Source organism: Carassius carassius, chromosome 9 (genome assembly GCF_963082965.1).
Source record: "Carassius carassius chromosome 9, fCarCar2.1, whole genome shotgun sequence".
Lineage (NCBI taxonomy): Eukaryota > Metazoa > Chordata > Actinopteri > Cypriniformes > Cyprinidae > Carassius > Carassius carassius.
In genome coordinates this window covers 13,053,119-13,076,242 of record NC_081763.1, presented here as the reverse complement: position 1 = coordinate 13,076,242, position 23,124 = coordinate 13,053,119, and the positions used below count along the sequence as shown (strand labels likewise).

The 23,124-nt window shown below is 35.6% G+C and overlaps 1 protein-coding gene across 2 annotated transcripts in view; it reads right to left on the bottom strand.

Annotated features, from left to right (window-relative positions):
* Nucleotides 1–21,855, bottom strand: part of LOC132148976 (speckle-type POZ protein) — an 80,614-nt gene extending 58,759 nt beyond the window's left edge. For both annotated transcript variants that reach the window (XM_059557822.1, XM_059557821.1), the window contains exon 1: nt 21,735–21,855. The gene's annotated coding sequence lies outside the window, so the exon portion shown is untranslated. The remainder of the gene's footprint in view (nt 1–21,734) is intronic.
* Nucleotides 21,856–23,124: the final 1,269 nt, after the last annotated feature.

Here is a 23,124-nt window from a genome sequence, read left to right as displayed (position 1 = left end):
TTATATCTGAAATCTGGCCACAAACCAAATGACATGGTTATTCATCACAAAAGGTCTGAAATAAAGCTGCAGTTATGCAACACTTGAGTAACGAAAACTGTAAAAGTAGTATCATTAAACAGAATTTTATAATAACATTCTTGACTGAGTACAAACTTTACATGCTTTTCTCCATTATGAAATCAGCCCACAATAATGCTAAAATGTCTTGCCAAAGCGCTTGGTGATCAGGTATCTAAAGCAGAGGAACATATCAAGGAGAGTTGATCGTTCTGAAGCCCTGAAGGACTCGGACCAGTTCAGAAATCAATCCCATCATCCCCTAGACATGACATCAAACACAAGCTCAGCTCTAACTGCTCTCCTCTACCAGGGAAGCCCAAATCTCCCCAGCTCAACACCATTATCATCCAAAAACCTGCTCACAGCGATACCGAGGGCTGGATTCTTCATTTCCTTTAGTTAGTATCTGTGTGTGTGTGTGTGTGTGTGTGTGTGTGTGTGTGTGTGTGTGTGTGTGTGTGTGTCCAGTATAGTACAGCAGGTTGTTTTTTCTGGATTTCAGATTTCTGGGTCACATGATGCACTCATCATTGAATTACTGAATTAAGCCCTTTTAAGATGACTCATGTCATTGAACTGCAATGCTTTGGAGCAAAGCATCAGCTACAGAACTTCCAGTCAAGTGTTTTAGTGCCACTCAAAGTTCAGATGACTCCAACAACCCAACTTGCCGCTGACATTTCAAAGCACAACCAATGATTACCAGCAGATTCACAAGATCTATGCAATCCCTGCATTGCCATGACAGGTTTGCCCCAGATTAATTCTGCCTCAATAATGTTTCACTGTCTCAACTTTCCCTCACTTACATAAAATGTTTCAAACAGTCAAATCAATATGTTTATATATTAGGGGTCTGCTCATATAGTAGAATATTCAATCTGTAATTATTATTCAAAAAATAATAACACTAATCGAATTTAACCACATGTTGCTTTGCTGGCCGTAAATGCAGGGAATCCATGACAAATCCTAATAACACAAACTAAAAGTCAGTTCTGACTAAATGTACTGGGTGGTGCGGTGGAGCATGTTAAATAGTTGATTGTATTTGATCACAGAATCATCTGCACAGATGTAGCCTTTATGAGCCGAGAAGACAGCTTATCTCATATGCTTTAAGTTTCCTTGAGGGAAAGTGGTTTAAGAACAGAAAACACTTAATGCTGTAAGAAACTTAGTAATATGCATTTCTAAGGACTTCATTTGGACATCTTAAAAGGCGATTTTCTCAATGTTTAGATTTTTCTAAAGAATCCAGGTTTCAAATAGTTGTATCTCGCCCAAATGTCCTATCCTAACAAGCCATAAATCAATGGAAAGATTATGTATTCAGCTTTCATATAATGTAAAAATCTCAATTTCTCAAATCTCAAACGGACCCTTATGACTAGTTTACATATGTAAATTACTTATGGCACTCATGTCATTCCAAACCTTTATGAATATTTTGTGGATCAAAGCAAAAGTTTTAAAGAATGTTCACTTTTTCATTTAAATAAATGGGAATGGGAAAAGATGCTGTAGAGATAAAAAAAAAAAAAATGTGCTTGGGTGCTATATTCTAAGTCTGAGTTCAATGAGAGGACTTGCCTCATTGGGGACTAAGGACCCGTCCACACAGAAACGCGTTTAGTATACACATACATTTTGTATGGCATAGGCGTTTCATCCGGACGGATACGGCATTTATATCTCTTGAGATGGGGAGAAAAAAAAGATAGAATAGGGAAAGCTCTGGCTTCGTTTGACGTAGCCTAAGTATTTATAATTTTTTGGGTGAACCATCCCAACTGTGTATTACTTTCAAATATGATCAACTTAAAACCGCGTATGTCAGTTGCACTTCCCACAATAAAAAAAGCAAACACATTCGATGGGAAGCAGAGAAGGCATTTCAAACCAGTGCAGCTGTGCTACGCTTCACAGAATTCTCACCTTTGCTCTATGACTGAAGTAGTAAGTTATTATGCCATCTAATGTGCTTTAGACAGCTAATTGCTTGACATGCATGATAATAATTCAAATTGATACTGAGCCTAAAGCGTATCTATTTAACACAAAACAATCACAATACTACTGATTTTCACGCCTTTTGCCACAAAGAGTTTTAAACGAAACAAGTCCCTTCATCTGACAAAGGATTGATGGAGGTTAGACAAGGCTGCGTCTCAAAATATAGTGTGCTGCCAACATGCCACTCAGCACTTCTGGGTGTCACAGAATCATCTATGATGTCTATCCCATGGTGGGCAGCTCAGTAAGTTTTGAAAGACAGCGATAAACACAAATCAGAGACAACAAATAGTTTCCTGATTTACTTCTCACAAACAAACAGTACAAAAACAGATCTTCTCAAAGACGAAGGTTCAAGCAAACACTTCCTAATCAAGAAGGCAAAAAACTATTCCCAACAAAGAGGCCTGTAAGGTCAATAAAAATAAAGTAGATCAACACTAATGCCAATTCAGTTTTAAACATCATGTGCAGCTCAATCAATATTAGATTCAACAATTAATCAAATAACTATTGCCAAAAGGTGTTTCAAGTACCCAAAGAATGATTGTGAGCAGGAGCGATGAGAGTGAGAAAGAGATGAAGGGAGAGAGTGGAAGAGACAGAAAGAGACAGATGATCAACTCAGCACTGGACAACAATCTACTGTTGGGAGAGATAGAAAGACAGAGAAATTGTGACAAAGAGAAAAGCTAAAACGCAGTGAAAGAGTGAGCTGAATAAAATTGGAAGAATAAAAAAAGAAAGAGATGGATCACGTGTAAAGACTGTTTAATACACCCTGTCTCTGCATTAAATTTTCTTTGATAACAGCCATAAATTATGAATCGGTTATCAGGAGTGGGTCATTAAACGTACGATTTTCTTTGTTGTATTATCCAGTCAAATTAACGGCGTTCCTTTGGAATTCTTCAGCTTTTAAGAACTGAAGATTTCTCCAGTAGTGGGTGGAGCTAATGCACAAATGGCAAATCTCATTGGCTGGTGCTCATTAATTATCATGCCTGCATTGATTTCAGCAAATCAGTTTGAACGAACGCACACAATCTGATTAATATTCATGAATTAATCCTTACTGTGTTTTATATTGTTCTTATTAGTAGAATTCGTATCATTATCTTATCAGAATTTTTGTTTTGTCCCAATAATTGTTTTTACAAAACACTGAAAATAAAGCACCACCACCAGTCCGAAGTTCAGTTAAAATGACAAATATGCAAGTTCTATTATTAAATAATACTTCATTATTATAATGCTTGACTGACTAAAGTTAGGAGTGTACATTCAGATATTTAAAAAAACTGCCATTTTACATATACATGCAATTTTTCAACCCTAATGCTGGGTTTGGGTTATTTGTTCAGTATTTGGTTTGTTTTTGTTACCCAACTCCTCGGTCAAACATAACAACCCATTGTTTGGGTAATTTTTGTGTTAAACTGAAACTGGGTAAGACGTTACCCAGCTGTTGAGTTATTTATCATGGGGTTTTTGCATCCTCTTCAGAAAAAAGCAGTTCTAAGTGCAATCAAATTTATGCATTTCTTCTGTAAAATACAGGTTTGTGTACATCTCATTTTATCTATAAAATCGTTACTGTGCTGTATATATATAACTCAATTTTATGCAAAGCAACATATGGGGTGTTTTGTGAGTCACCTAAATGAGCATTGCATCAGTCTTTTTTCGCATGATGGAAAGGCCTGATGCCTTGCATAAAATCAATGATTTTTATTCATAAAGATACAGAACATAAACACAAACCTGATTCCCAAAAAGTTGGGAAACTGTACAAATTGTGAATAAAAACAGAATGCAATGATGTGGAAGTTTCAAATTTCAATATTTTATTCAGAATACAACATAGATGACATATAAAATGTTTAAACTGAGAAAGTGTATAATTTTAAGGGAAAAATAAGTTGATTTTAAATTTCATGGCATCAACACATCTCAAAAAAGTTGGGACGAGGCCATGTTTACCACTGTGTGGCATCCCCTCTTCTTTTTATAACAGTCTGCAAACGTCTGGGGACTGAGGAGACAAGTTGCTCAAGTTTAGGAATAGGAATGTTGTCCCATTCTTGTCTAATACAGGCTTCTAGTTGCTCAACTGTCTTAGGTCTTCTTTGTCGCACCTTCCTCTTTATGATGTGCCAAATGTTTTCTATGGGTGAAAGATCTGGACTTCAGGCTGGTATTTTCAGTACATTTACATTTACATTTACATTTACATTTATTCATTTAGCTGACGCTTTTATCCAAAGCGACTTACAATTGCTATATATGTCAGAGGTCGCACGCCTCTGGAGCAACTACGGGGTTAAGTGTCTTGCTCAGGAACACATTGGTGTCTCACAGTGGATTCGAACCTGGGTCTCTCACACCAAAGGCATGTGTCTTATCCACTGCGCCAACGCCACCCCAAACCCGAATCCTTCTTCTACGCAGCCATGATGTTGTAATTGATGCAGTATGTGGTCTGGCATTGTCATGTTGGAAAATGCAAGGTCTTCCCTGAAAGAGACGACGTCTGGATGGGAGCATATGTTGTTCTAGAACTTGGATATACCTTTCAGCATTGATGGTGCCTTTCCAGATGTGTAAGCTGCCCATGTCACACACACTCATGCAACCCCATACCATCAGAGATGCAGGCTTCTGAACTGAGTGCTGATAACCACTTGGGTTGTCCTTGTCCTCTTTAGTCCGGATGACATGGCATCCCAGTTTTCCAAAAAGAACTTCAAATTTGGATTTATCTGACCACAGAAAAGTAAAACGCCTGCACTTCTGGATCATGTTTAGATATGGCTTCTTCTTTGAGCTATAGAGTTTTTAGCCGGCAACGGCGAATGGCACGGTGGATTGTGTTCACCGACAATGTTTTCTGGCAGTATTCCTGAGCCCATGTTGTGATTTCCATTACAGTAGCATTCCTGTATGTGATGAAGTGTCGTCTAAGGGCCTGAAGATCACGGGCATCCAGTATGGTTTTCCGGTCTTGACCCTTACGCACAGAGATTGTTCCAGATTCTCTGAATCTTTGGATGATATTATCCACTGTAGATAATAACTTCAAACTCTTTGCTATGTTTCTCTGAGAAACTCCTTTCTGATATTGCTGCACTATTTTTCGCCGCAGCATTGGGGGAATTGGTGATCCTCTGCCCATCTTGACTTCTGAGAGTCAGTGCCACTCTGAGAGGCTCTTTTTATACCCAGTCATGTTGCATATTGACCTAATAAGTTGCAAATTGGTCCCCCAGCTGTTCCTTATGTACATTTAACTTTTCCAGCCTCTTATTGTTACCTGTCCCAACTTTGTTAGCTCACAAAGCCAATATTTGGCATGACATTTAAACATGTCTCACTTTCAACATTTGATGTGTTATCTATATTCTATTTTGAATAATATTTAAGTTTATGAGATTTGTAAATTATTCCATTCCTTTTTTACTCACAATTTGTACAGTGTCCCAACTTTTTTGGAATCGGGTTTGTACTTTGAATGTTTATGGGCAAGTTATGGACTCAGCCACAGCGCATTTAGGTTATGACTGTGAGTGAAATGTAGGGTTGAGGTCTGAAGTTAGCAGCTCGCCACCAAACGCAATTCCAGCTCGGGCACAAGAACCAGTGCCGTTATGGTGTGTAATCAATTCACATGTAATCAACCAGGATTACAGAGACTGGTTGATTACATGTGAATTACTTCTAAATGTTTAATTTTGACTTTTAGTGTCTGTTGAAGGAGTTTAAATATAGGCAATATGTATGGCCTACATATTAAAACGATATATAAAATATTCTATACTGTAAATATGATATAATTAAAGGAAAATAAAGGATCTTATGAAGCAAACAAGTTAATGCGCATAGTATTTTACAAAAGTTTTATTTAAGTTAATTTGCAAAAATGTATTCATGTATAAAGTAAAATAAATGTTAGTATTATAGTAAAAATGAATCAACCAATTATGCGTTCTGTCCAATATTTACCCAACCCTTGGGTAAGAGTGCATAAAACCAATTTTAAATATTCCTTTTGAAATCTATTAACAAAAAAATATACTTTTCAAATGTTTGGGCAACAAGATTTAGTTTTTGTTTTTTTTTCTAAAAAGAAATTAATAGTTTCATTCAATATGAATGCATTAAATTGATCAAAACTAAATAACAAAATGAAGGAAATACATTTATAATGTAACAAGTTTCTATTTCAAATAAATGCTGTTTAAAAATTAATCCTGAACAATCCTTTAAAAAAAAAAGTAATCACAGTTCCCACAAAAACAAACAAACAAACAAAAACAATTTAAGCAGCACAGCTGTTTTCAGCATTTATAAATGTTTCTTGAGCTCCAAATCAGCATATTTAAATGATTTCTGAAGGATCATGTGACACTAAATAAAGACTGAAGTAGGGCTGCAACAAACGATTATTTTGATAATCGATTAATCTAACGATTATTAGAATGATTAATTGACTAAACATTGATTATTTCACTGATTAATCAATAGAATTTGATTGATTATTCAGCTCTTGCAATTAGTTAAAATACAGTTATACATAAATAAATAAAAGAATAAATAAATAAAGTCTAATCACTTCAGCTTTGGGTAATAATATTATGTAATTACAATTATTATACAATTAATTTATACAAAAAAGTATATTTGACACACAAAATGAGATGACGGAGAAACCTTCTTATTTACCATTTAATTACTGTATGAAACTTAACTGAATGACACATCATTCTGCCTAACATCTCCTTTTGTAAATATATAATATGGATAAGAAACAAAATAAAGGTAAGTGATTAGATGTTTAATTTTTGGATAGACAATTTTATTCACAATATACACTACCAGTCAAATATTTTTGAACAGTAACATTGTTTTTAAAGAAGTATCTTCTGCTCTTCAAGCCTGCATGTATTTGATCCAAAGTACAGCAAAAACAGTCAAATTTTGAAGGATTTTTAAACATTTTTAGCATCATTACTCCGGTCACATGATCCTTCAGAAATCATTCTAATATACTGATTTGCTGCTCCAAAAAACATTTATTATTATTATTATTGTTGTTGTTGAAAACAGCTGAATATAATTTTTTCAGGTCTCTTTGATGAATCGAAAGTTCAGAAGATCAGCATTTATCTGAAATATAAATATTTTGTAACATTATAAATGTTTTTGTCAATTTAAAGCATCCTTGCTAAATAGAAGTATTAATTTCTACAATAACCCCCTCCCGACCCCAATAAAAAAATAAAAATAAAAAATGATATTGACTCCAAGCTTTTGAATGGTATTGCGCATAATGTTACAAAAGCTTTTTATTTCAAATAAATTCTGATCTCTGGATCTTTATATCAATCAAAGAATCCTGAATTTTTTTTAAAACACAACAACTCAACTGTTTTAAATATTGATAATAATAATAATAATAATAATAATAATAATAATAATAATAAATGATAAATGAATAGAAAGCAGTTATTTTAAATCATACGAATATTCCACAATATTACTGCTTCTGCTGTATTTTGGATCAAATAAATGCAGGCTTGGTGAGCAGAAGAGACTTCTTTAAAAAATAAAAAACCTTAACGTTTCCATTCAAAAACCTTTTGACTGGCAGAGTAATCTCTCTTAAAATACCTTACTGGATTATTATAATCAAAACAGCCCTGAGCTAGATTAAGCTTTGATCTCTGCAAACCAAACTATCAGACTATCAAATATTTGATAATAATGTTTAATGCCGTAAAGCTGCTTGATTTAAGGTATTGCATAACATACTATAGACGTGACGTGAACGCTTTACTGAGCTTGTGCAAACATCCACATCGGTGTAATAAGATGCATTTTTAACTGCTGCTTTCACACTGCAGTGATTTTTGTTGTTGTTGTTGTTTATTTCGTTATTGAGAGGACAGTGTGCGTCATTTTCATTCGGTTCGGCTCGGGTGAGTTTCTCTGAATTGCATCGAGGAGGGCTGAATTACAGTCTTGCGCTACAGCGCCACACTGGTCAAACCGCATTATTGCAGGCTCTAAATTAGGTCAAATTAAATCAAACGACTACTCAACAACAATAATATGTCAACAATATTTTATTGTCGACACTGTCGATAATGTCGACTAATCGTTTCAGCCCTAGACTGAAGTAATAGCTACTGAAAACTCAGTAACTCAGCCTTGTCATCACAGGAATAAATCACATTTTAAATTATAAAATAGTTTTAATAAAATTTCACAAGTTCACTTAGTTTTAGCGGTTCTTTCAAAAACTTTGCTTTAAACTGATCCAAAGCTTTTGAAGCTTTTGCAGTGTGTATACTGTTTGCATGAGAGAAAAAAAGTCATTACAATAATAAAGGAGGGAACTCTGGGATAAGGATTAGATGGTTGAAAAACACTTGTTAGTGGATAGAGCTCAGAGAGTTATAACAAGTGGATCTGAACGACTTATTTATAAAAAACAGTAAGCGTTCTGAAAGTGCTTACAGATAATCTTATGCATGAATAGACACCACTCGGACATGCGGTGCTCTTAAAAGGGAAAGCACCCTTCAAAATATGACACTTTTAAATCTTAATTGTACGGCCATCACTTCATAATAACAGATTGAGGAACATCTAAATAGGTTCACAAAAGAATTTGAAGGCAGCATTAGGCAGCAAGAGGTACAGGTGTGTTCTTCAGAGTGAAGCTGTAGTGTGTAAAAACAGATGATAAGAGAGAATACGTGTCAACATGAAGAGTGCTGCTGTCAGCTGGAGGACAGATAGACACGCTCACACAGGTATACAGAAGATAAATGCTTCCCCTTCACACATTTAACAGAAGACATTCAAGGGCAACAAGTCATGATCAGACGCTCTCTGCCAAAAGTGCTTCACTTTTCTTCCTGTTTCTACCAGTCCTCTCACCAATCAACCACATTCTTCCTTTCTAATGCTTTATCTGCATTCTTGATTTGCATTTCATAACTCTCTATCCTATCTGTGTGGAGTGGTGTGAAGGAATACAGTCTGCATTTACACATACACACGTATTTCTAACAATGGTGATATATATTTAAATTTAACATAATCATTTTAATGTGGGAGGGACTATGACTCATTCAGCTGAACTTTAGCTTGGACTGTAGTTAAATTAATGTTATATTTTTAACACATTTTAATTTTCTCACTAATGGTTTTGAGAATAAAATAATTGGCAGACCCCCTGCTGAAAACCCTCACACTATGTGCAGCACTACCTCTCATAAAAAAATTCATACACTTTTTTTTTGTTGGCTTAATGAGACTAATAGATCACATGTGTGTCGCCACACGGAGGTTTAGAGATGAAAAAACTTCTATGGGGCATTGTGGGGGGTATTTGCAATTCATGCTTATTGAGCTTTTTGGATTGTTTGCCAATTGGGGATGTACAATTCATTTCTACCTGGCCACATAAAAGTGTCTCTGCACAACCAAAATAATTGTGATATACAATTCCTTTACCTGCAAACATAACAGTTTATTTCAGTGGCAATCCTATTGCTGGGCAGCCAAATGTTCTGTCACACATTTTTGGAGGGTGTTTACACTTAGGTATTTGTATCACAGTCACTTAACAGGCTTTTTACAGGCAGACAAAACAACTACTTCCAGCTCCAAAAAAAAAGGAAGGAGCGTGAGACCGTTTCCTCAAATTTACTATCAGTAAATAAATTGTATTTTTAATAAATAAATAATAATTTTCAAATAATACATATGCAATAAGCAGGTTTAAAATATATTTACATTCTAATAAGTAACAAAATAAAAAAACTTTCTGAATAAAGGTTTCTTTTCAATAATTTATTTTACAAAAATTTCAGGGGAAAAAAACTTTCAGAAAATAAAAACATTCATAGAGGTGTATTCAAATATGAACTGCATTTTTTATGTATTTTCGAAAACAAAAAATAACTGATAAATATACTTATTATATATTTTATGCTAAGAAATCACATGCCTGACATGCAGTAAAAACAAATGTGCACAATGCAAGACGAGTAGACTCAAGAATGAGATCTCAATTTAGTCAAAACTACACCATTCTACCCAGAACAAATTAACATGTTCAAACAACAATAAAACTGCCTCTGCTTTCTAAGAAGACTGAGACTGATAAGAAGCACGCATTTTCTGCAGATGACAAGAGTGATAGAAAGAGAGAGAAGAACTGAAATGAAAGAAAGAACCAAGACATCACCAGAGATGGATGAACAAAAAAAAAACTGTCTGGTTGAATGAGTGATAAAGTCTTTTACACTAACTTAATTGATTCTGCTCCTAAGACGAAGGTGACAAAGCGCTATAACAGGCATCAGTGTGTATGTGCACGGCTGTCAGGAGGTATTCTAAGCAGGTCTATTTAGCATCCAGACATCATATCTGATGAGAATGACATCAGAGCCCTTAGAGACACAAATAGCTTTGATCAGAAGCATAGCTCTCTACACTAGCAGACGTGTTGATGAGATGAGACCACAGGTCACCCGTTTGGATGGACAGCACAGAGGCAGAGTGAGATGAAGGAGAGCAAACATGTCCGCTCTGAGTGGTCCCTCTCATTGATGAAAAGATAAGACTGAAAGATGTCTTTTCAGCCACTGACACACACGCAAACATAAACTCATCTCCACTAATGTTTAAAGACCCCATGAAATGACTTGAGGGCATTTTTTTTTTTTTCATTCCTATGCTGATGTATTACCTTTTAAAACAGAATGTTAGGGACTAATATAAATTAAGAACTTCAAATATCCAATGCTAATTTTCAGTGGGTTTTTCAACAACAGTAAGAAAGCTCAAGTTAGGCCGGATTCTTCAGCTACAGATGGTTAGGCCTGTTTTGCCATCTTAGCGGGCCAATCAGTGATATGCAGATAAAAGTTGTGTCTAAGCCTCAGAGGACATGCCTACAACACTTCAAGCTCCATCTGGAGAATTTAGCTCACAAAAATGTGGCTTAAAAATGGAGCTTTAAGGAAAGCCTCCAAGATTAGCAAAGTTTACAGCACTTATTTATTAAAATGGTACTTATCTTATAACTCAAGGCTACAATGTGATTGGTTATCAAGGCACATCCAAACCGACAGTTACCCTGTCTTCAAAGGCAGAGTCAAGGAGGTTGGTATCTCTCTCCGTCTCTGGCTTAACTCCAGTTAGGTTTGACTGGCTGGAATCAGGAAGCACATGGAATATAATGATATGCATATCTCAGCATTATATCATTGATTGACCACATTGCACTTTACCTATCATAGTGGCCATTACTAAAAACCCTTATCAGTCAAACACTAGAATAAAACTTATGCCAATAGTCAAAGGTTTGTCTAGGCAAGGCCAGAAGAGGAATGACAGACTGCTATAGCAGACTACAACCCACCAGGAATTTGAAGCAAGAGGTGCATTTCCAATCACTTACAATGGTACATTTCCACTTCACATCCTAAACCTTGCTTTGATTCAGTCAGAAGTTAACTGTTAACTTTAAAACTACACTTCATGACTCCTGAACCACCTGCATCAGTTTCATAAAGTCACTCATTCTTGAAGAGAATACTTTTCATGAGCTTGTTTGGAATAAATACCTCACTTCAATTCAAATAGTTTATACTGCAAGATCCACAAATTACGATAATGAAGCTAGTATTAAGTGCTTCAAAATATGGATCCTGCTGGACTTTCATTCCAAAACTCTCTTGAGAAATGCTGTGCTAAATATACACACGTGCTCAGAGTTTGTTCATCTCTCACACACGTGTAACAAAACTAAGTCGGACACACACTTCTCTGTTTGTCTGCTGAGTGGCAAAGCTTTGAGATCAAAGGTTTTACAGATGGCTTAACGAGCAGTTAGACACATAACAGCGGGAGACAGAGAGGGAGAAAAAAAAGAGAGGGGGAGAGACAGGTATTTAAACGAGTCACAGAGAGAAAGAGTGAGAGAAGCTGACATCCAAAGAGGGAGAGAAAGTAGAAAGAGATAGACAGGAGCAGAACAAAGCAAACAAACCGAAAAATATAGAAAATGATAGTTATCAACTTCCACAACAACACAGTCTGGCTTTCTACTGAACAGCTTTCAGTGTAAAACAGCCTCAACCTAACAGAAATGTACTTACGTATAATGTAGAGCAGACAACTTCTAAACAACAACACGAGAAGAACAGAAAATAGTGAAGGAGAAAGAAAAAAAAACAGGAGGACTACAGACCAATAAACCAATATCACCTTTTTATGAACAATACAGACTTTGCTTTGTCTGATAACCAATTTTTTGTATTGTTATTATTATTTGTAATAACTACATGATCACTATGCTAAACCAATATCATCATGAATGGGTAATTTATTACTACCGTACATTTAAAAAATATACATGTATATATTTATTATTATTATAAATAATAATAATAAAATTCTTAGTAAATTAATATTGGTTATATACATATTTATAAATGAAGTGCACAAAGCCTAGCAAAAGCGAAATCTGAACATTTTTTAAGACCACGCAGGTCACTGGTAGACCCATTTGAGCTTTTAAATCAAAGACATGCAGCATTACTCTGCACCTTCAGACACTCCAGCACAACAGTTTCACAGGAATCCTGAGACATGCTGCCAACAGCCCTGCCTCATGAATATTCATCAAGCTCATTACCACACAAGTGAGAAAACACACCAGATTGTAGAAAGAGAGAGATCGATATACAGCACAGCCCCACACACACACACACACACCTTTTTCTGCCCCAAAACATTCTACTAATGCAAACATACTTGTTTTTTCATGCCTCTATTTTCACTGCAGACTGAAATATACAAAGTTTTAAGTCTGTGTTTGAAACTTGAACAATAAACTGTGGTAGAACGACTCGACAAGGCACAAATCCATCCTGCCTACTTAGATGACTCCATCTGGTCAATTTTAGCGTAGATATATTCTAAGCTGTCTGATATCCCACAATCTTGTGTAGGTCAGCAGTTGGTTGAAGAAAAAAGAAAAAAAGACAAAATTAACAATGGCATCTGATGGAGCAGTTAAAATTTGTAAGTTAATTTATGAACATCAATTTCATTAATTTCAACAGTCATTTCATACTCCCTTGGATATTTCTAAAGCTAACTTCAATGTGTTTTAGATCATTACATGTGACACCTGGAAAGCAGTCTGGCGCCTTCTTTTAAAAGTGCTGTCCAGCAAGTCATTGACTGTCTGGACAGGAAGGTAACTGCCTGTTTTGACACAGCTTTAAATGTTTTTTTACAACTCTCAGTGAGCATGTGTATGTGCGTGTTAGAACATTAGTGGCTGTTAGGGATCTAGAATCTCAAGTACCGTATTTTCCAGACTATAAGTTACACTTATTTTCATAGTTTGGGTGGTCCTGCGACTTATAGTCAGGTGCGACTTATCAAAATTAATTTGACATGAACCAAGAGAAATTAACTAAGAGAAAAGAACCAAGAGAAAACATTACCATCTCCAGCCGCGAGAGGGCGCTCTATGCTGCTCAAAAGTGCTCCTGTAGCCAACACTGAGCAGCACAGAGCGCTCTCTTGCGGCTGCAGACGGTAATGTTTTCTCTTGGTTCTTGGTTCTAAATAAATGCGACTTATAGTCCAGTGCGACTTATATGATTTTTTCCTCGTCATGACGTATTTTTGGACTGATGCGACTTATACTCAGGTGCGACTTATAGTCCGAAAAATAGTTGACAATCAAACAGTCCAATGGGCAAGTCATACTCCCAAGGCCTTCCTCTCTGGCACCCTCCTATTCTGTCCATCATGATTGTCCTGCCAAAAATACAAGGCTAAAAGTAGTCTATTGCATGACATCAAAACATTACATTTAGTCAGGCTCCCAGGGATATGCCTTTAGACAAAAACTCAAGATCTTTGCAATCTAGTGTCCCTAGTGGCTAGGGCCCTAATGCCTTAAGATACAGCAGCAGCAATAATCTTATCTAATTTTAATTCAAAGGGTCCCAGACAGAGAGAAAAACATCTAAATATACATCACACTCTCCATGCAAGAAACTTTGACTGAGGTTATGAGTTAACTTCAGAGAAAAAAAATATATAAATATATAAACATTATATATATATATATGCTACAAAAAAGAGAGTAAAAAACAGTCTATGTTTTTAGTGCGTAGCGTCTACATGAATACTAATGAGGGCAACAAGAATTCTGAAGTCTGGGAGAGAGAGGGAGAAACTGTACAGTGTCTCCATGAGAACAACTAGGGATGCACCGGTTGACCGGCCCTAAATCGGAACCGGATGGTTTTTGCTTAAAATACGCGATCGGCAATCGGCCGGTTTTTGGTCTTTTTTCGGCCGATTTTTCCGGTTAGTGCGCCTGCGTGCAAAGACTACATTGTAATCATTCACTATCATGTCATTTGTGCGCAGGACACAGACAGCCGTTCAGCACTGGCACAGCAGGAAGCGAACTGCTGACTGCACAAAATAAGAGTCCATTCCCTGCGCTCATTGAAGTACTTGTCCGCGCACTGCACAAGTGGAGACCGTTCAGCTCAACTTCTCACTTGTTGGATGAAAAATGAAAAAGTCTAAACTGTGACAAAACTGAAATGTTTTTTTATTTTTTTTATTTTTTTGTAAAGTAGAACTTTACATACACGTTTGAAAAGCCAGAAGTAAACTTTATTTTTATTTTACCTTAAAATTACATCTACTTAATTTGATTTAAAAATCACCTGCTGTAACACTGATAAAACTGTTTCATTAGTCGAATTAAAAAAATTTTGGGTAATGATTCACATCTATATTTTTTAACTTGAGACAATTTTTATTTCTTTTTCATTGGCTCAAGTAAAAAAATATAGATGTGAATCATTACCCAAGTTTTTTTTATTGGAAGAATGAAACACTGCATCTTTGTTTTAATAATAATGTATAATGTATTTATATAGCATACTTTTATTTAGTCTCACTGGTAACGACCTTTTTTTTTTTTTTTTTTTAAACCAAATTTAAAAACTAAAATACTGAATGCTGATAAAGAAACATCGTATTGAATGTTTGTTGATTGTGGTGTTTGGACTGTAGAACTATGCAGTTGTTGCCTTTAATTTCATATGATTAAAGTTAATGTTTTAATTTAAGGCCAGTTCTATGTAGTTTTAACCCAATTCAAAAACATAAGCTAAATGTTGATGTCTGTGCCATCTATGTTTGTATCGAATGTAGGATACTTACTGTGCAGTTACTGCCAATCATTTCAGATGGTTTCGGTTATTGTTTTCAATGGACAAAAGCCAGTTTGGTCTATTAAATACCAAATAAACATCTTGTTTATGCACACTTTACTTCTTTCTTGTTTGTTGCTTAAAGATAAAAAAAAAATCGGAATCCGGTATCGGAATCGGCCAGTTTGCTTGTAAAAAAAATCGGTATCGGAATCGGCCATGAAAAATCATGATCGTGCATCCCTAATAACAACAAGGGAAAAATTAATTACTGAGTTTACAATTTGCACACTATAAGTCCTTCCAGACAGATATATAGTGAGATCCAGTTCATCGCCTTCTGTGGCTCCTTACATCCAAATATAATCAGACATAAGCTCACTCTGATGTGAGCATGGACAGAGACACTTGCATGCTCAGACAAGGAGCAGGAAAATATTTTAGCCCTTATGTGGAAGCTAACAAGGCATTTGAGACCCCAATCGATATTTAAATTTCCATCCTCTCATTTAAACTAATTCAATCGCTGCTACTAGAGATGTAACGAATGCCGGTTTGATGATAAACCATGATAAAATTCCCCACGGTTAGTATTACCATTTCATATTTTAATTATCAATAAAACCGTATTAGATTACCACAATTTGAAAAACTCACAATAAATAAATACTGTTCAGCATAAACCACAGTTTTCAGAAACTTCTCACATGCGCACAGCATGCAGAGTAGTTTCGTCTTGAATGAAAACAGGGCGGAAAAAACTGGGAGGTTTTAAAAGAGTACTAAGGGAATTATACAAATGAATATATGAATCAATTATATGAATGTACCTCTGAAGGTTCTGACTGGTTTCAGAAACGTTTCGCTGGCATTTTGTTTTCATCTTCGCTCCATTAATACCTAAAGGAAGTGTTTTAATCGCAATACTGCTTTGTTCACGAAGGTTACGGGAAATGGCTCTAATTAAGCTTTTCAATAAGCGCCACCTGCTGTCAGAGAGTGGATTTACCGAGACTTATATTTACATTCAGTCTATGAGCAGCTTCCATCTGGCCAAAAAAACAGAGCGAATTTGCATGCCCTGCTGTAAAGTTTGACCTGCTGATGAAAAACAAGCTTATGTGGATTCTACACATTTAAACAAACCGTGATAATTTTGGTCACTATAATCATGATAAAAAAAATGTAATACCATTACATCCCTAGCCACTACGTGTCCTCAGTGCAACCGTCTGTGTGAAACATGAGCCTATTCTCACCCACACATGGTGACTCCTTCACTCCCAGAACTTTAACATGCACGCAAACACACACTCTTGAACCGGCCCATCTCTCTTTATAAACCATTCACTGTCAAATCTTACAAGTCATCTTACAAGAGTCAACCTCGAAAATAACACACACACAGAATAAATCCAAAGATTAATTTAACTTTAGATCAGCTTGAGCCGAAATACATGCTCTTTGGCCATGATAGGTAAACTGTCACATTAATGGGTGCAGAGCATGTTTTCTGTTACCCATAACCCCCTGCCACTTTCAATTATAACAATGTTACTTAATGAGGTCTACAATACCTGAAGAAAGCTTTTCGTTAGCACTTACATTAAAAAAACTACTATATAATACAATTAAATATCCACAATTTATCAAGAAATACAGTTAACAAGTCATGCCATTGAATGATAACTGATCAGCAGATTTAAACAAGATGACAATGAGTTCGTTTCTTCATTCCAAAAACAATTTTGGGGTAATTCAGCATTACATCACTAGCTCACCACTGGATCCTCTGCAGTGAATGGGTACCATCAGAAAAAAAAAATTATAATCCATAAGTTTTCCTTCAGTAAAAAAAAAACCTATATCCCCAGTTGTCCTCTCATATAAAAATCCACAAACATATTTGTTAAGAACTGTATTTAACTTGTAAGCAATGCTTGATCTGTGCATATCTCTCAACTGATTCAGACAAGATGACTTTTTAACTACAGAATAGAGGACTACATCATAATGTCTTAGCAGTGTGTGGACACAACCCCCCTACAATGATAAAAATCCATTCAATACTTTTTTAATTCCCCAAAAAACCTAAACAGTGTCAATTATCAAGCCATTTTGATCTTCTGATCAATATGACATAATATTGCTCAAGCCCCGCCCACGTCCAATGATGGACTGTCCCATATTAACATATCTCAGCCCCTCAGCCAGTTGTACGCTGTCCACTATTTCCTCTGTGCTCGAACAGCTGGAACAAAAATAAAGACCCCCATGATGCAAAAGTGAACATAAGAGTCTTCATTTTTTTCGAGTTCAAGCAAATGTATATGTTCCATTCAAAGTCCACTGAAGTATGCTGAGACATGAATTTAAATTGTTTTTATTTACAAGAGGTACTTTTGCTTAAAAGTTAAAACTCAAGAATGGATCAGTACCCACTGTTCGTGATCCCGCTGCACCTCCAGAAGGAAGAGAGAGGCGGGTTGAGCTGAGCTCATTAGCATTTAAAGAGACATGCAATGAAACGGGTCAAAGAAAGTTGTTTTTAACAAGCTAAAAAGAGTATTGTTTTACACATGACTACTGAGGAATTTTAACCAAAGTCTGTTGCAGACATTTCATGAAGACCCTAAAGAATACTACAAACTTGTGGAAAGTGGGCATCCGATGTTCCCTTTAAGAGATTTGTTTCCTACAAACACTTTTTTTGTTTCACAAGACATTAACTGATGGACTGAAGGACTATACATTTAAAATCATCAGGCTATAATGTTTTATATTCCTTCCTCTTTCAAAGCCACCAGCTGTATTTTGCATATTATTCAGACATTGAGAGTATATGGTTCATCCATGTTTATTACACCCAAGCAAGCCATTTACTACTGTTAACATTACTGATTATTTAAAAACAACAGCTTTAAAAAATTATAATAACAATCTGAATATTTCAGCCCAGCAGTTTGCTGCCTGGTCTCGGGTTCGTTCATAAATTACAACTGTTCATCATTCGAGGCAATTTGGTGCCTAATATCTTGGCTTTGATAGAGCTGCAGACTAATTGATGGATTACTTTATTTTCAAATAGCGGAAACTGCCAAGTCAGAGTTGCGGTAGTAAATCTCTCCGAAATGAAAGAAACCATCACATTTACCCTAGACTTTAATCAGCGCCTAATGCAAGAGTTTATTCAGAGATGCTCCATCAGCCCCATTTTACATGGCTGATTACAGGAAAGAATTTGTCATTTCTGACACACCTGCTGAGACACCCCAGATTCCTCATAACAGCCACAGATTTTAGTGTTATTACTGTAAATTAAATTTACATGTAACTATTCAGAGAGATTTGAGAGGCTCATATTATAAATTGTATTAAATGCTAGAATTAAATGCCAGCAGCTTGGATGAATCCTAATGAGCATTTCTTAGGGACAAAAAAATCTGCAGAATTATTCAAAATAGATTTAAAGATGCAAATAGATGTTTCATTGTGCTATTTTATAGAAGGAAGGCAAAGCAGAACTCACATGAATATCACAGTCAAGGAGAGATAGATACAGCTCTTTAAAATTCTCAAAACAGTGGGAAGTGGGTCAGACTGATTTCAGGACGTATGCTAAAATGCCAGAATAAATATGGAAATAAAGAACGTGTTTGCAACAACAGATGGCAGAAGTTTGAGGCTTTTAAAAAGGGCAGCATACCCAGAGGAGTTTCAACATTTCAGTTGCATTATTATTTCATAGCTGGGGTTAAGAACTGGGCATTGGAGAGATTAGAAAAACACGTATCTCCAGAACTGCATTAGCTGTGCATTTTCACACAGTCTGTGTCTCCATATCTCTCCAACACACTCAAAAAATTGCTCTCTGTAACTGTATGAACGAAGCCACTAGCAAAAAGTGAGTGGGCATTTTCAGTTCATTCATATGGGAGTTACAAGGCAGGATTGAACTAAAGACTGTTATGATGGACCAAACCTGCAGAAATTAAAAATGTATATAGATAAATATATAGATAAGTCAACAAATAAAATAACAGGAAAATAAATAAAGAAATAAATGACTTGATAAAAACAAATATAGTCCATTTGTAACTTAATTTATACCTGAATTTGTTTTACTTTTTTCCTTTACATGTATTATTTGTAACTTTTATTTACTTATCTCATTTATTGTTATTTGTTCAATTAATTTATTATTTGTTTATTTTTAAATGTATTTATTCATGCGTTTATTTATTTCATTTATTCCCACATGTATTTATTTCCAGGTTTATTTATTCATTTATTTCTTTTTACTTTTCCTTGAGCAACATGGAAGTGAGGGAGGCGGTCCTTGCGGAGCTCCGCTGAATCATTGCAAAACTTGCAAATATCTAATGTCCAACATCAAACCAACTTTATGCCAGTGGGTCACATTTCCAAACCTTTGATGCAACTGGTTTACAATAAACTTAGGCTCACAATACTTTTGGGAGTCTTTTTTCTGTGATTACAAAATGAACACAAACCTTAGAACTCATCAACGACATTGATGACAACGTAGCTTAATGACAAAATTATGAGGATAAGAAACTGAATTCAGTCACTATAAAATAATTCAACAATGTGAATCTGTGAAAATATCTTGCAACTGTCCAGTTGATCTGACACATCCCATAGAAAACTCCAAACTCTATCATTAGTTTGAACTGATGCTTCAGTGTGAGCATTCAACCAATGATTCACTGGAGCTCCGCAAGTACAGCTTCCCTTATGTCCATGTGTCACGTGGAAAAGTAAAAAGGAAATAAAAGAAAATATAAATCTTATAAAAAATAAAACGTGGGTATAAAATAAATATAATAAAAAAATAAACGCATTAATAAAAAGTACAAAATTATTCTTTGATAAGTTTGAAAGTTTAAAAACTGGATTTTTTTAATGTGTGGCCTTGATTCAGCTTCTTTTCACCAAAAGCACAATTTATTTATTTATTTATTTATTTATATTATATATATATATATATATATATATATATATATATATATATATATATACATACATACAGTCAATTTTACACAACGAATGCATCCTTGCTGGAAAAAGTTTTTATTTCTTGACCTCAAGCTTTTGAACAGTACTGTGTCTTTAACTATAAATATTGTGTTAAATTAACATATGTATTAAATTAACACAATATTTGTATTTAATGTAAACATAAACAGCCATGCATTAAAAGCAATCAGAGTTCAAAATGACAACCATCCCCTGTGCTGGACATTTACACCACCAAAGTGGCAAAACAGGTGTTTTTGGTGGTACCAAGCAGGTTTCTTCCACACCATTGAGTACATTGGGTTAGTCATATTACATGTGCCGGGTGTGTGTGTGTGTGTGTGTGTGTGTGTGTGTGTGTGTGTGTGTGTGTGAAACACTAGAGGTTTCTCCAGCTCTGATATGTTAAAGTGGAGTGTATTCCTACAAACTCAACAAAACAGCACATTTTTCCCGAGTAAGTTACCAACTGGGGACCCAGAGCTGATCTGAAACCACCCTCACAAACAATCCGTGAGTGGCACACTGTTCCGCTTCACAAGCACCCGAGGCAGCCCAACTTGTCAGCTGTTCCTAATTTCTGCAATGCAGCAACCCATTCAACACGTCTGCGTGAACACGATCATGAACGCGGCTCAATTTCTGGCAAAGAGCGCCCCTGCAGCGTCACACTGCGCGTGTGCACAACCACGGCCCTCTATTTGGCAGGATGCGCTAGGTGTAGACGGCGCATGCGCCCTGAGATCCATCTAGTCACATTCAATGCGGGATTAGTATTTAGCAAGTTCTGTGTCACTGACACCCAGGCCTCTGCCCAAAAACAACTTACAAGCATTTACAACAATACTGGAGTACTGCAGTAAGTCGATGTGACAGTGCACACATTTGCACACAAACGCATACAGGGCATTTAACATATGTCCGTACAAAACACACTTAGTGAAAAGAAATAAAGTAAACACAACACACTGGAGCAGGTGGAAAAGCAAGTAACCTCATTTGTAACATGACAGTTGTCATAAAATCACCAATTTGATTACAAACTCTCAGTCATTTGTAGGTTAAAATGTTCCACTATCAATACACAGAAATTCTTTGCTAAAATCACATTACATAGCTGTTATATAAAAGTCATAAAGTAATAAGGCTGGCAAGCGCAACAAGAGGCTAAGCTAGATAGCACCACAACAGCAGCCTGAAACCAGCTGAAATATAACGTTAAACGACACATATCCTCTTAACGCGCTGTTTTCACTCTTACGAAGATAAATGAAAGCTAAAACCGAAATATGTGACTTCTCCTGGTGTGTTGTGGTGTGTTTGAGTTTATTCACTTACCTTTTTGTTTGAAGGTAAGCTGTTTTACCGTATCGGATATTTTTCTATGGAGCGTCTTCACGTCCGGGTTAACTCAACGACGGAGGACGGGAGCGCGTACGTACTGCTCGGGCGCGCGCGCTGTGCAATAGCTGTCACATCAGTGTAAATATCAGTTTAATATCTGTGTAATTACTATTTTAAAGCACAGATTCATATACTTCTAAACATTTTCCCTGTCATCTGTGGGTTTCAATAAAATGTATTAGAGAAATATAAGTAGCAGTCTAAGAAATCTTCTTTCTAATATTAATATTTAGTAATTCATATTTCATATTCATTTTATTATATAAGTAATAACTACTAATACCCTATTTTATTTTATTTATTTATTTTCTTACTACTTATTTGTCACTTTTTGTTTGCTTTGGCGTTGCTGCATTAAAAAAAACGATGACAATAACTATTTTTCAGCTGAGTTTAATTTAATTGAAATTTGGTCTACTCCATAGTATGGCATTAACTGCTGATAGTGATCACTCTTTTTCCTTAAGTTATTATTATTATCATTATTAACAATAGTTTTATTTATTGTTAACTATGATGTTTGGGTGAATGTCAGATTTTCTCATAATGTCTTTTTGGCAGTGTTTATGATGGGTAAGATTTATTGCTAGTGCTTGATTGCTTGCAATAATTATCACAAATTCATAAACAAGCAATCTCTCTCTCTCTCTCTCTCTCTCTCTCTCTCTCTCTCACTATCTCACTATCCTCTTTCATTTCATTTTACCATTCTTTATATCACACCCTTTGTGTCATTCTGTGAAGGTCATTAGTGTGAGAGTGGGTGGGTGGCAACAGGTCGTGTGCGTTTCCCCTAATCCATGAGGTTATAGGAGTGTGGTGTTTGGGTGTTTTTGGATGCATGTGTTCCTCTTCCAATTCAGGCTCTGAAGGGAGACATGAATCAATACCAGCAGATGTTCATGAAAAAATAACTCTGTAAAAAAAAAAAATAAAGATGACAAAAGAGCTGGAAGGAACAAAAAGGGAATAATATTTAAAAACACAAGGGAAAGAGAAAAATATGCAAGCCTCACAAACCATGAATGTCACTGTTTGTTAAACCTAAACGGGCGGCATAAACTCACTGTTTGCCATAGAAGTTTTGTAAATGTGCCTGCCTATATCATAAAATAAAAACATAAAACTTTTTCATTATTGTGCTTTTATTTCAATAATAGTTTTATCTTTTCAGTTGTATGTGTTTGTTAGATATTTTTTCTTCATGGCTATGTAAAGCACTGTGAATTATTGCATGGACTGTGCGATATTAATAAACTTGCCTTGCCTGTGTTAATTTAACAATTTGGTACTCAAACGATCTATTTTTGATGATGGAGCAAAA